This window comes from Delphinus delphis, chromosome 4 (genome assembly GCF_949987515.2).
Source record: "Delphinus delphis chromosome 4, mDelDel1.2, whole genome shotgun sequence".
Classification (NCBI taxonomy): Eukaryota; Metazoa; Chordata; class Mammalia; order Artiodactyla; family Delphinidae; genus Delphinus; species Delphinus delphis.
The window spans coordinates 13,775,345-13,788,208 of NC_082686.1; the positions used below are offsets into that span (position 1 = coordinate 13,775,345).

A 12,864-nucleotide genomic window follows, 5' to 3' on the forward strand; every position below is an offset into this window, starting at 1 on the left:
GAATCAGGAAGAAATTGAAAATATGAACAGACCAATCACAAGCATTGAAATTGAAACTGTCATTAAAAATCTTCCAACAAACAAAAGCCAAGGACCAGATGGCTTCACCGGCGAATTCTATTAAACACTTAGAAAAGAGGTAACACCTATCCTTCTCAAACTCTTCCAAAATATAGCAGAGGGAGGAACACTCCCAAACTCATTCTACGAGGCCACCATCACCCTGATACCAAAACCAGACAAGGATGTCGCAAAGAAAGAAAACTACAGGCCAATATCACTGATGGACATAGATGCAAAAATCCTCAACAAAATACTAGCAAACAGAATCCAACAGCACATTAAAAGGATCATACACCATGATCAAGTGGGGGTTATTCCAGGAATGCAAGGATTCTTCAATATATGCAAATCAATCAACGTGATACACCATATTAACAAATTGAAGGAGAAAAACCATATGATCATCTCAATAGATGAAGAGAAAAATCTCGAAAAAATTCAACACCATTTATGATAAAAACCCTGCAGAAAGTAAGCATAGAGGGATATTTCCTCAACATAATAAAGGCCATATATGACAAACCCATAGCCAACATCATCCTCAATGGTGAAAAAATGAAAGCATTTCCATTAAGATCAGGAACAAGACAAGGTTACCCACCCTCACCACTCTTATTCAACATAGTTTTGGAAGTTTTAGCCACAGCAATCAGAGAAGAAAAGGAATAAAAGGAATCCAAATCAGAAAAGAAGAAGTAAAGCTGTCACTATTTTCAGATGACATGATACTATACATGGAGAATCCTAAAGATGCCACCAGAAAACTACTAGAGCTAACCAATGAATTCAGTAAAGTAGCAGGATACAAAATTAATGCACAGAAATCTCTGGCATTCCTATACACTAGTGATGAAAACTCCAAAACTGAAATCAAGAAAACACTCCCATTTACCATTGCAACAAAAAGAATAAAATATCTAAGAATAAACCTACCTAAGGAGACAAAAGACCTGTATGCAGAAAATTGTAAGACACTGATGAAAGAAATTAAAGATGATACAAACAGATGGAGAGATATACCATGTTCTTAATTTGGAAGGATCAACATTGTGAAAATGACTCTACTACCCAAAGCAATCTACAGATTCAATGCAATCCCTATCAAACTACCACTGACATTTTTCACAGAAGTAGAACAAAAAATTTCACAATTTGTATGGAAACACAAAAGACCCTGGATATCCAAAGCAATCTTGAGAACGAAAAATGGAGCCGGAGGAATCAGGCTTCCTGACTTCAGACTATACTACAAAGCTACAGTAATCAAGACAGCATGGTACTGGCACAAAAACAGAAATGTAGATCAATGGAACAGGATAGAAAGCCCAGAGATAAACCCACGCATACATTGTCACCTTATCTTTGATAAAGGAGGCAGGAATGTACAGTGGAGAAAGGACAGCCTCTTCAATAAGTGGTGCTGGGAAAAGTGGACAGGTACATGTAAAAGTATGAGATTAGAACACTCCCTAACACCATACACAACAATATACTCAAAATGGATTAAAGACCTAAATATAAGGCCAGACACTATCAAACTCTTAGAGAAAAACATAGGCAGAACACTCTATGACCTAAGTCACAGCAAGATTCTTTCTGACCCACCCCCTAGAGTAATGGAAATAAAAACAAAAATAAACAAATGGGACCTAATGAAACTTCAAAGCTTTTGCACAGCAAAGGAAACCATAAACAAGACCAAAAGACAACCCTCAGAATGGGAGAAAATATTTGCAAATGAAGCAACTGACAAAGGATTAATATCCAAAATTTACAAGCAGCTCATGGAGCTCAATAACAAAAAAACAAACAACCCAATCCAAAAATGTGCAGAAGACCTAAGTAGACATTTCTCCAAAGAAGATATACAGATTGCCAACAAACACATGAACAATGCTCAACATCATTAATCATTAGAGAAATGCAAGTCAAAACTACAATGAGATATCATCTCACACCAGTCAGAATGGCCATCATGAAAAAATCTAGAAACAATAAATGCTGGAGAGGGTGTGGAGAAAAGGGAATACTCTTGCACTGCTGGTGGAAACGTGAATTGGTACAGCCACTATGGAGAACAGTATGGAGGTTCCTTCAAAAACTACAAATAGAACTACCATATGACCCAGCAATCCCACTACTGGGCATATACCCTGAGAAAACCATAATTCAAAAAGAGTCATGTACCAAAGTGTTCATTGCAGCTCTATTTACAGCAGCCCGGAGATGGAAACAACCTAAGTGTCCATCATAGGATGAATGGATAAAGAAGATGTGGTACATATATGCAATGGAATATTACTCAGCCATAAAAAGAAATGAAATTGAGCTATTTGTAATGAGGTGGATGACCTAGAGTCTGTCATACAGAGTGATGTAAGTCAGAAAGAGAAAGACAAATACCATATGCCAACACATATATATGGAATTTAAGAAGAAAAAATTGTCATGAAGAACCTAGGGGTAAGACAGGAATAAAGACACAGACCTACTAGAGAATGGACTTGCGGATATGGGGAGGGGGAAGGGTAAGCTGTGACAAAGCGAGAGAGTGGCATGGACATATATACACTACCAAACGTAAAATAGATAACTAGTGTGAAGTAGCATCATAGCACAGGGAGATCAGCTCGGTGCTTTGTGACCACCTAGAGGGGTGGGATAGGGAGGGTTGGAGGGAGGGAGGCGCAAGAGGGAAGAGATATGGGAACATATGTATATGTATAACTGATTCACTTTGTTATAAAGCAGAAACTAACACACTATTGTAAAGCAATTATACTCCAATAAAGATGTAAAAAAAAAAAAAAAGAAACCGCCTGGCAAGATTTGTGGTGACCTTCATGTTGAACAGTCCCCATGAGTAGCTCTTGGTTACCAAGTCATTGTTTTTCCATATACATTTTTCAGACATATTCAATAGGATGCGGAAGGCTTGATATCCACATCAAGCTTGTTAAAGCTCTGAACTGCTATTCCAAATCCATCAGGCACACTATGGAAACACTAAAGGCTTGATCTGAAAATTACTAATACCTAACTAAAATAGCTTTCAGTAACACAAAGAACATTAACTTTATAGCTTTACTTTTCCAAACCTCTTTAATAGAGCGAATAAATTACTCTTAAAGTTAACTCAAAGAATGGCGGACACCATTTTCTTCAATTTATTTGTATCTTCCACAACAGTATAACAGCTTTTCTCAGACAATATCAAAGGATAATTTAGCCTACTATATAATTTTAAAAATCATTCTAGAACAACTTTTAGGCATCAAAATTCCCATTGAAGTTTTATTAATGTTCTTTCTAGAATTTTTTACCTTTTTTTTTTTTTTTTTTTGCCCATGCCGTGTGACTTGTAGTATCCTAATTCCCTGACTAGGGATGGAACCCAGGTCCTCTGCAGTGGAAGCGTGGAATCCTAACCACTGGACCTCCAGGGAATTCCCCGTAGAATTTTTTTGTACATTTTTTTCTCAGCTAATAATACCCATCCCCTACTTATATCACCAGCAGAACATTAATGCATGCAAATAAAATCAGTATTTATCGAGCAGAATGTACTTGCAATACAAACTAAAAAGAGAAACCAATAGGCAAGAAGGTTTCTTAATTCAGGTGCTTCACTTCATTTTCTCTGTAGTTACTGTTTAAATTTTTGTCTTATTCCTTCATGTATGATTAGTTCTGTGATTAAAGTAAAGATACCAAACATGTGTCGATACCCTAAAGTTGGAGCATAGGTAATGAGGAAAAACTTCCCTAATTCTCTCCTAGATTTTAGAGCAGGAACTCATCACCTCCTTCTCATGCCTCCCCTCTCCCACATATGCCTCTACTAGAGATGGCTAGATTCTGAGTGTCTTAACACTAAAAGCAATGTCATTTGAAACTCCCATATATCCTAGCCTGTAAGGATACAGAGTAGGTACTCAAAAAAGAGTCTGGTAAATAATTTGAACTGTCTGTTCTTAGCTGACTCGTTTTAAATCGTACAGTGTTATCAATCTTTAACTATTTTCAATTGGAATATAACAGACATGCAGAAAAATACACAAAACTATGTCAGCTCAATGACTTATCACAATGAGAGCATTTGAAAAACTCATGGATTAAAAAAATGCAATATTTCCAGTACCTTAGAAGACCCCACTCAGGTCCTCTCCCAGATACCACTTCCTCAAAGGTAACCACCATTCTGACTGCTAACCCTGTGTTCTAGGTTTTTCTATCTAGGAATGTAAATAAATAGGCTCATATTCTATCCTATTATGCCTGGGTTCCCTCACCTAACACTGTGGTTGTGAGATTTATCCAGATCGTTGCTTGTATCTCCAGAACATGCAGCAAGCTCTAGATGTTACTCTAGATTGGTGATTGTCATTGCCATGTAGTATTCTTTTGTAAGAATATACAACAATTTATTTTTCTATTTTACTGTTGACAGACATTTGGGTTGTTTCCAGTGGTGCCCAGGGGCACAAGTTTGCCAGTGATATATTTTGCAAATATCTTTTCCTACCCTATGTCTTGCTTTGACAGCAAACAATTTTTAACTTATGCTTTTTGACAAATTGTAAGGTATTCTGCCTGACTCCGTAAGGGGAACATATAGAGTGCTACTCAACTATGGAACTGTTGAGGTATTTTTAAGCTCCTGGGACAAACAGAAATTATACCTGGGGGAGAGATGTTCAACGGTAATGTGTGGGTGTGGGGTGGAAGAAATAGGGTCAGTGAACAGACGTCATGATTCCAAAATTAGGATGAGGTTCCAGATAATTATTGGGAAAATTAAAAATGGCTCTAGGGCTTCCCTAGGGGTGCAGTAGTTGAGAGTCCGCCTGCCGATGCAGGGGACACGGGTTCGTGCCCCGGTCCAGGAAGATCCCACATGCCGCGGAGCGGCTGGGCCCGTGAGCCATGGCCGCTGAGCCTGCGCGTCTGGAGCCTGTGCTCTGCAACGGGAGAGGCCACAACAGTGAGAGGCCCGCGTACCGCAAAAAAAAAAAAAAAAAAAAGGCTCTATATTATAGAAAACCATGAACAAGTTTCTTAATCTGCAAACAATATTTGACTGCCTTATATGTACTAGGTATTGTCATGAGCACAGAGCATACAGTGATGAATAAGCAATCATAGTCACCTGTCCCCAGAGAACTTAGATCTAGTTCTGTAAAATAAATGAATGGAAACGAAACTATATGTTTGCTCTGCTATTGAAATTAGTTTATTGAAATATGGGAGTTCGTAACATCTTGGTATATTAAAAGGAAAGAGAGGGCTGAACAGCTTGAAAGGTGAGATTCCAGGTCATTCCCTTTGCTGCTGTTCCTGCTTCTGGTGTTTGCTGCCGGAAATGAGTCCTGATTTTGAAGAGCTCACATGTCATCCTCTACTGGTTTTATCAAGAAAGCAGCTACACACTGATATATGGGGACAAAAGCACATGAATGTAGAACTAAATCAGGATGATATGATGATTCCTGTGGTTAGAAGAATGAGTTCACTCTTGCAGTAGACGCTAGATAATCCATATCTTCCATAGCATGATGGGCGGCAACAACTGTATCTGTAGCCTCCATGGCCTCAGCCATAGCTCAGTCTGCAGAAGCTGCCACTTCTCTAGCCACAGCCATAGCCATATCCCTAGCCCAGACCTCTGTAGTAGTTGCCATAGTAACTCATGGTGTTAGGAACTGTAGAGTTGTTTGCATATCAAGGGCAAGTTTCCTAAGTATGACTATCACCAGCTTCCTTGGGACTTTTATATACCCTCAGTGATGGGTTGGGCAAACCACATAGACGTGCACCAGTCTCACTGGGTAGATTAAATTGCATGAAAAAAAAAAAACTCTCATCCATTTTAATTGTGTAAAACTTGAGGATAATTTCTGATACTAATTAAAGATGTTTTCATTTGATTTCTGTGCAGTTTGGATTCTACAGGATGATTATGCTATCTTCAAAGCCTTCTTTGACCTTTATATTTAAAGATCTATAATCAGACATCACAACATCCAATGTCATCATCTGGAATTTGTTCTTTCATTAAATCCCCTTCCCAGCATCTCTGAAGTTTACTTATTTTTTCATTTTGCAAATAGTTAATGCCCATCTAATGTATCCCAGGTACTACGCTTGGAGCTAAAGATACAACTGTAAATAAGAGCTGCCCTTCCCAATCCCATGAATTTATGCCCTTCATCTTTGTTATCCAAGGTAATAGAAGAATTTAACACTTACAGATAAATTCAACAAAACATAATTGAAAGTACCATAGAACCAAATTTATTTATTAATTAAAAATTTCTTTTTTTCAGATCTGTAAGTTTATTTGCTCAATGTAGGGCAGTTACATAATGACTCACATTCATGATATTCCACCACTGAGGAAAACTGCTAAGAATGGTTCATGTGTGAAATAATTTCTTAGAGAAACACGGATTTGGAAAAATAATCACTGAATAGACCTTAGAAATAGTTCACTGCATAACTTGACAAAAAGCACAAAGCCTCAGAGAACATATTCATTGTTCTCCTGCACTGTAATAGTTATAATTTCACCATGACAAACACCAGACATTAAGATTAAGCTAACACTGGTGTTTCTTTTACTCCCTCTCCCCTTTAAAAACAAAATATATAACTGCATGTCACTGTAGCAACTTCCAAAATAGATCAATTTGTTACAATCACTATTTGGAAGAGCAAACTTTACCCTCCAGAGGAAAAATTAAATAAAGAAAACTTTAAAAATTTTGAAGACAATTTTTTTGTCATAGGAATACAAAACACGTACAGTGTAAGTTAATAAATTTCAAGCCACTGTATAGACATACAACATGCACAATATTGTATCAAGAGAGTAATGGAGGAGTAATCCTTTCACTGGAGAGACATCATCCTAGACAAGCGCATTTCTTTAAAAATAAAGAAAAGATAAGAAACCATTCAAACTGTTTATATATCATCTCCTCCCATTCCCTCTTCATTTTTAGCCCTCAGATATTTTTTTTTTTTTTTTTTTTTTTTGCGGTATGTGGGCCTCTCACTGTTATGGCCTCTCCCATTGCGGAGCACAGGCTCTGGACGCGCAGGCTCAGCGGCCATGGCTCATGGGCCCAGCCGCTCGGCGGCACATGGGATCCTCCCAGACTGGGGCATGAACCCGTGTCCCCTGCATCGGCAGGCGGACTCAACCACTGCGCCACCAGGGAAGCCCCTCAGATATGGTTTTACCTTGCATTATTCTAAAAAGCAACCAGAACTGAAGCTGAAATTTAAAAGAAAAATGGGTTTTGTAATTCAAGTAAATCATTTCCAAATGCTACAAGGAAGGACACAACATTGCTCACTGGACATGAAGATAAATTAAGGAAAGCCCCACCTACCCCCCAAATCTGTTCCCATCCGTGGTATTGACTTAAGACTCCTGTTAGGGCACAGAAGCTGTAAAACTCTCTTCTGCTAGTTCTTCTGGTAGGTTTGGTTGGTTGGGACTTTCTCTCTAGCATATGCACAGGACCTTCTAAGGAAAGTCATGCTGGGTAAACTGTGCCATGTGACAGAACATCGTCACATTCTTCTATTTCACTGTCACCTGGATCCTGGTCAGCGTGTGCATTTCACAATTGGAAGCTCCATTTTGGTTTTAGCAAAAACAGCTGTCAGTTTTTCCTCAATCATTACTCATTCCTTTCCTTGCCTAAATAAAACAAAGAGACAAACGAATCTGGTGTCGCTCCCTATCTTGGGAGTTCATGCTGTTACTGATCTTAATAAAAAAGACTGAACGCATATGCAATAGGTCATGTGTTTAGAAAGACTTATCCAAAATGAGAAGGAAGGACCTAAGGCTCACTGAAACAAACTTGTGGAAATAGCATTGTGGTTTCCTACAATTCTAAAACATGCACAGATGGCATAAGAGAAATCAGTCTCCAGCTTCTACGCTTTCATTAAGAAGAAAAAAAATACATAGTAAAAGTTTTGGTCAAATAGGAGTTAAGTATTTATTATCTGATAATGATTTTAGTTTATTTTCCTACAACAATTATTTGGGGAAGGAGTGTTTTCAGGGAGGAAACACTGACACACTTACAAGGCTCTGAAATTGGACAGAATGTTTATGAACTCTTCCTATAGGATTTTTCTACCAGTAAGCTCCTAGCACCTGAATTTTCACACACTGCACCATGAACTCTCTCAAAATGACCGCCAACTTCTACAATCCAACAGCTTTTCAATCCACCCTAGTCAGTTCTGTCAGCATAAGGTACAGTGGGGAAGACTCAAGTGAGGATTGAAACAGCAGTGTAATCCCAGAGGAAGGAGCAGCTTAAAAATCAGGATTTCCGTGGAAATATCAACACAAGAAATGAGATATAGACCTGAATTTTCTCTATTTTTGTAGTGTTTAACGTTTCTATTAAAGTGATTAACAATTTTTGTGGTGGATTTAATTAAGAAGAAAGAAGCGCAAAAATTCCACAGCCATCTTCCAAGTACCTATTAACCAAAACCTTTAAAAAGTAGCTTTGATTCTCCTCAGGCAAGTCTTCTGGCCTAGGAGATAGATAACAGTAAAACCAACCTGGATAAGGCTGAATAAGAGGATGTAAAAGCCAAAATAAAGAAAAATACACAATCAGTGGCTTGATGTTACATATGGCTATAATGTAGAAATACTATAAATGGCAATTCAGTGTCAATATTGTCAACTGAGTAGAAACTTGTGAAAACTGGCAAGGCCTAAACCACAAGGATAAATATACATCATGTTCTAAGTCTATCAGCTTGGGTTTTAAACTATTCCATGTCTGGTAGAGCAGGGGTTCCCAGGCCCTGGTCTGTGGACCGGTACCGGTCCTGTTAGGAACCAGGCCGCCCAGCAGGGGGTGAGTGACAGGTAAGTGAGCAAAGCTTCATCTGCTGCTCCCCATTGCTCGCATTACTGCCTGAACCATCGTCCTTCCCTACCCCCATCAGTGGAAAAATTGTCTTCCACAAAACCAGTCTCTGGTGTCAAAAATGTTGTGGACCCCTGTGGTAGAGTATACCTTAAAAAAAATGCACAGCTAAAACAGATGAGATAGAAAGTACCCAAAATCCTTACTGGAACCACAAGACTTATTGAATAAGGGCCATTCCATTTAAGTATTCTTTTCATCTTAAAACCCTGTTCTCTAGCAATAAGTTAAAGACATCTCCACTTGCATTAAGCTACGTAACAGCCCATATGCCAATGTGAGGCTGCTATTCCAATACAAGCACAGCTAGCCTGACTTTCCACTAGTGGAATTGTAGCAAAAATGTCAAAGAGGCGATCAAAGACAGCACAGGTCATGGGTTTTTCCCTAGGAAGGTCATCCCTCCCTTACCCTCCCCCACCCAACACTCAACTCATGGTAAAAAATAAAGACTGCAGTAGTAACATCAGCGTGCCCTGACAGTCCACCTGGGGGCCTTAATTGTTGCCTTCTCCCCCGTCATGGTCTTGCTGATCACTTGTCTAGAGCAAGAGGTTGCAGAGGGGCTGCATGATGAGTGTGGAGTCCCCGTAGGAGTCCTGTTGAGAGCGTCTAGAGCTTGGTGATGGTGTCATCGAGAGCAGTCTTGGCCAAGTGGCAGGCTTGCTCTGGGGCACTCTGGATTTCATAGTAGAAAATGGAGTAGTTAAGGGCCAAGCCTAATTTAATGGGGTGAGTGGGCTGCATGTTCTCCTTGCTGATCTCATGGGCATTGCTATAGGCTTTCTCAGATGACTCCACAATGGTCGCCCTATTCTCTCCAGTGGTGAATTCGGCCAGGTAGCAGTAATAGTCCCCTTTCATCTTCAGGTAAAACACTTTGCTCTCACTGCAATTCTTGATCAGGTAGTTATCCAGCAGGCTCAGCACATCCTGACATACCACCTCCAACTCCTCCATTTTTTCCCTGTAAGCATGGACAAACTCTATCTTTTTCTCATTACCATTTGCGGATGTCTTCTGCTTAGTGCTAATAATGACCGTCCAGGAAGAATGGTGTGCCTCAACTGAAGCAGAATCTGGTCTTTGTACCCCAACACCAAATTAAATCTTGGAGACAGAGTTTTGAGTGAAGTAGAGAAGAATAGCTTTATTACTTTGCCAAAGGGGGCCACAGTGGGCTAATGCCCTCAAAACTGTGTGTCCTGGCCTGAAGGACATAGTGAGGAGTTTTATAATAATGGTTTAAAGAGGGCGTGATCATCTCTTGGACATTCTTCTGACTGGTTGGTTGTGAGGTAAGTAGGAATCAGCATCATCAATCTTCTGGTTCCAACCAGTCTGGGGTCTCTGTGCTTGTGGGCAGCATACCATTAACTTCTCCCACCTGGTGGGGGTTTCAGTATCTGCAAAACAGCTCTAAGATATTGTGATGTGTATCCCTTGATGGGGAGCCAAGACTCTGCCCCAAGGCTGCACTACTGTTTCTTTTGGCTGTTCCTCCCTTATCTCTGGATCCTCCTCCCTTCCCTAATTAACAACTGTTTGAACCTGCCCATTGGAACTCAGGGTAGGTCATGGAGGCTGAATGAAGCCTATTTCTTGTAATCAAAGAAATGGGGGACACAGAAAGGCTTTTGAGCCCAGCAGCCCTATGGGTCGTTCTCGGTTTCACAACTCCATTCTTGTGGGCCACTGAGAGGAGGTTTCTTTCTTCATTGGACAGTGGCTCATTCAACTCTGCCATGGCCATGTTGTCATAGCGCTCTGCCAGCCTGGCTTTCTGCACTAGTTGCTCGTGGTCCACCATCTTCATAGGCTGTGTTGGGCCGGGCCAGAAGACCTGGGCAGACTAAAGGGCTCGGAGGGCAGCAGCAGTGCAGCTGGAGTCCCTGTGCCAGCGGGCCCAACCCATGAAGCGAGTGGCTGAGGGGACGGTGGCAGCGTAGATGCCCAAACTAATTTTTTTACGAGAGAAAAAAAAGAAGACTAAATGGCAAAGTTTGTTCCCTTACACGTTATTTGCACGTTATTTTCCAATTTCTGGGCCTCCTTCATCTTTCTGATCTCTAAGGAAACTATATATTATTTATAGAAATACGAAGTTATAAAATAAAAAAATTAAAATAAATAATTAGATATGACTTTCTTTCTAAAAATGAAGTTCACTAATATTCTCATAAGGGGTTGGAATCACCCTACTTAGCCATTTATATCAAAACTAATTTAAAAAATACCAGCAATAGAAATATATCATGTAATATTAAAAATGGTTTCAGATAGAATCTTACAATATAAAAACTGGTTTAACACTCTAATTTTACAGATGATGAAACCAAGACTTAGAGAATAGTGTTCCAAATAGCCCCATGAGTGGCAAAGCCCAGGTTAGAACCTAGAAACTTTCATCTCCATCTCTCACTTTCCATTGTACCACCCTCTTTGTTACATTTTTGTAGATGTGGTATGAACATGGGTAAAAGCAAGAGGTATTTCATTTTCATAATGGAAGAATGACAACTCTCCTTTGCTTTCTCTGTCGGTGAGCTTCCTAATTTTGACTTCTGATCTGTATGCTGAATGGCATTTCCTTTCCTCTTGGCTGGAATTCGAAGGGCTAAAATTAGCAAGTGAAAACTTGAAGCAACATCCACTTATTCTCAATGAGATTACAGTCAAGATGCTTGTTGCATTGATTAAGAGATGTAACTCTAAGAGGAAAGAGCAAAAATAAGTCCAAAAGTTCTAGAGTGGAACATTGAGAGACCAGAACAAGATGACAACATAGCAGGCTCCTGAATTTCTTTCTTCCTACAGACACACTGAATGTATAGCTACATGAGGAGTAATTCCCTCTGAGAAATCCAGAGACTAGCTGAGTGACTCCTACACATCAGGGGAATGAGAGAATACCCACATAAAAACGGGTTGGAGAGGTGGAGGTATACTTGTGCCATAAACCCCATCTGTAGCACAGTGCCATACAATCTGGAGAGAACCCCTAACTCCCAGTTTCTGCCTGAAGAGTTGATACTGAGCAGAACCCTGTGGGCCTCCTGGGCACAAAAGCCTTTCTGTGTCCCTCATTTCTTTGATTACAGGAAATAGGCTTCATTCGGCTTCCATGAAGCCCCCTGAGTTCCAAGGGCAGGTTCAAACAGTTGCTAATTAGGGAAGGAAGGGGATCCAGAGACAAGAGAGGAACAGTCAAAAGAAACAATAGGTTTTCCCTGGTGGTGCAGTGGTTGGGAGTCTGCCTGCCTATGCGGGGGACACGGGGTCGTGCCCTGGTCCGGGAGGATCCCACACGCCGCGGAGCGGCTGGGCCCGTGAGCCATGGCCACTGAGTCTGCGCGTCTGGAGCCTGTGCTCCGCGATGGGAGAGGCCACGGCAGTGGAAGGCCCGCGTACTGCAGTGAAAAAAAAAAAAAAAGAAACAATAGTGCAGCCTTGGGGCAGGGTCTTGGCTCCCCACCAAGGGACATACATAACAATATCTTAGAGCTGTTTTGCAGATACTGAAATCCCCACAAGGTGGGAGAAGTTAATGGTATGCTGCCCACAAGCACAGAGACCCCAGACTTGTTGTATCCAGAAGGTTGATGATGCTGATTCCTACTTACCTCACAACCAACCAGTCAGAAGAATGTCCAAGAGATGATCACGCTCTCTTGACCCATTACTATAAAACTTCTCACTACCCTCTCCAAGGGGGAACACACAGTTTTGAGGGCATTAGCCCGCTCTGGCCCCCTTTGCCTGGCAAAGCAATAAAGCTATTTTTTTTCTACTTCAACCAAAACTCTGTCTCTGAGGTTTAATTCAG

At 40.5% G+C, this 12,864-nt stretch overlaps 1 pseudogene; it reads right to left on the reverse strand.

The window, feature by feature from the left end:
• Positions 1 to 9,535: 9,535 nt before the first annotated feature.
• On the reverse strand, positions 9,536 to 10,848 carry LOC132423978 (14-3-3 protein gamma-like; annotated as a pseudogene).
• Positions 10,849 to 12,864: the final 2,016 nt, after the last annotated feature.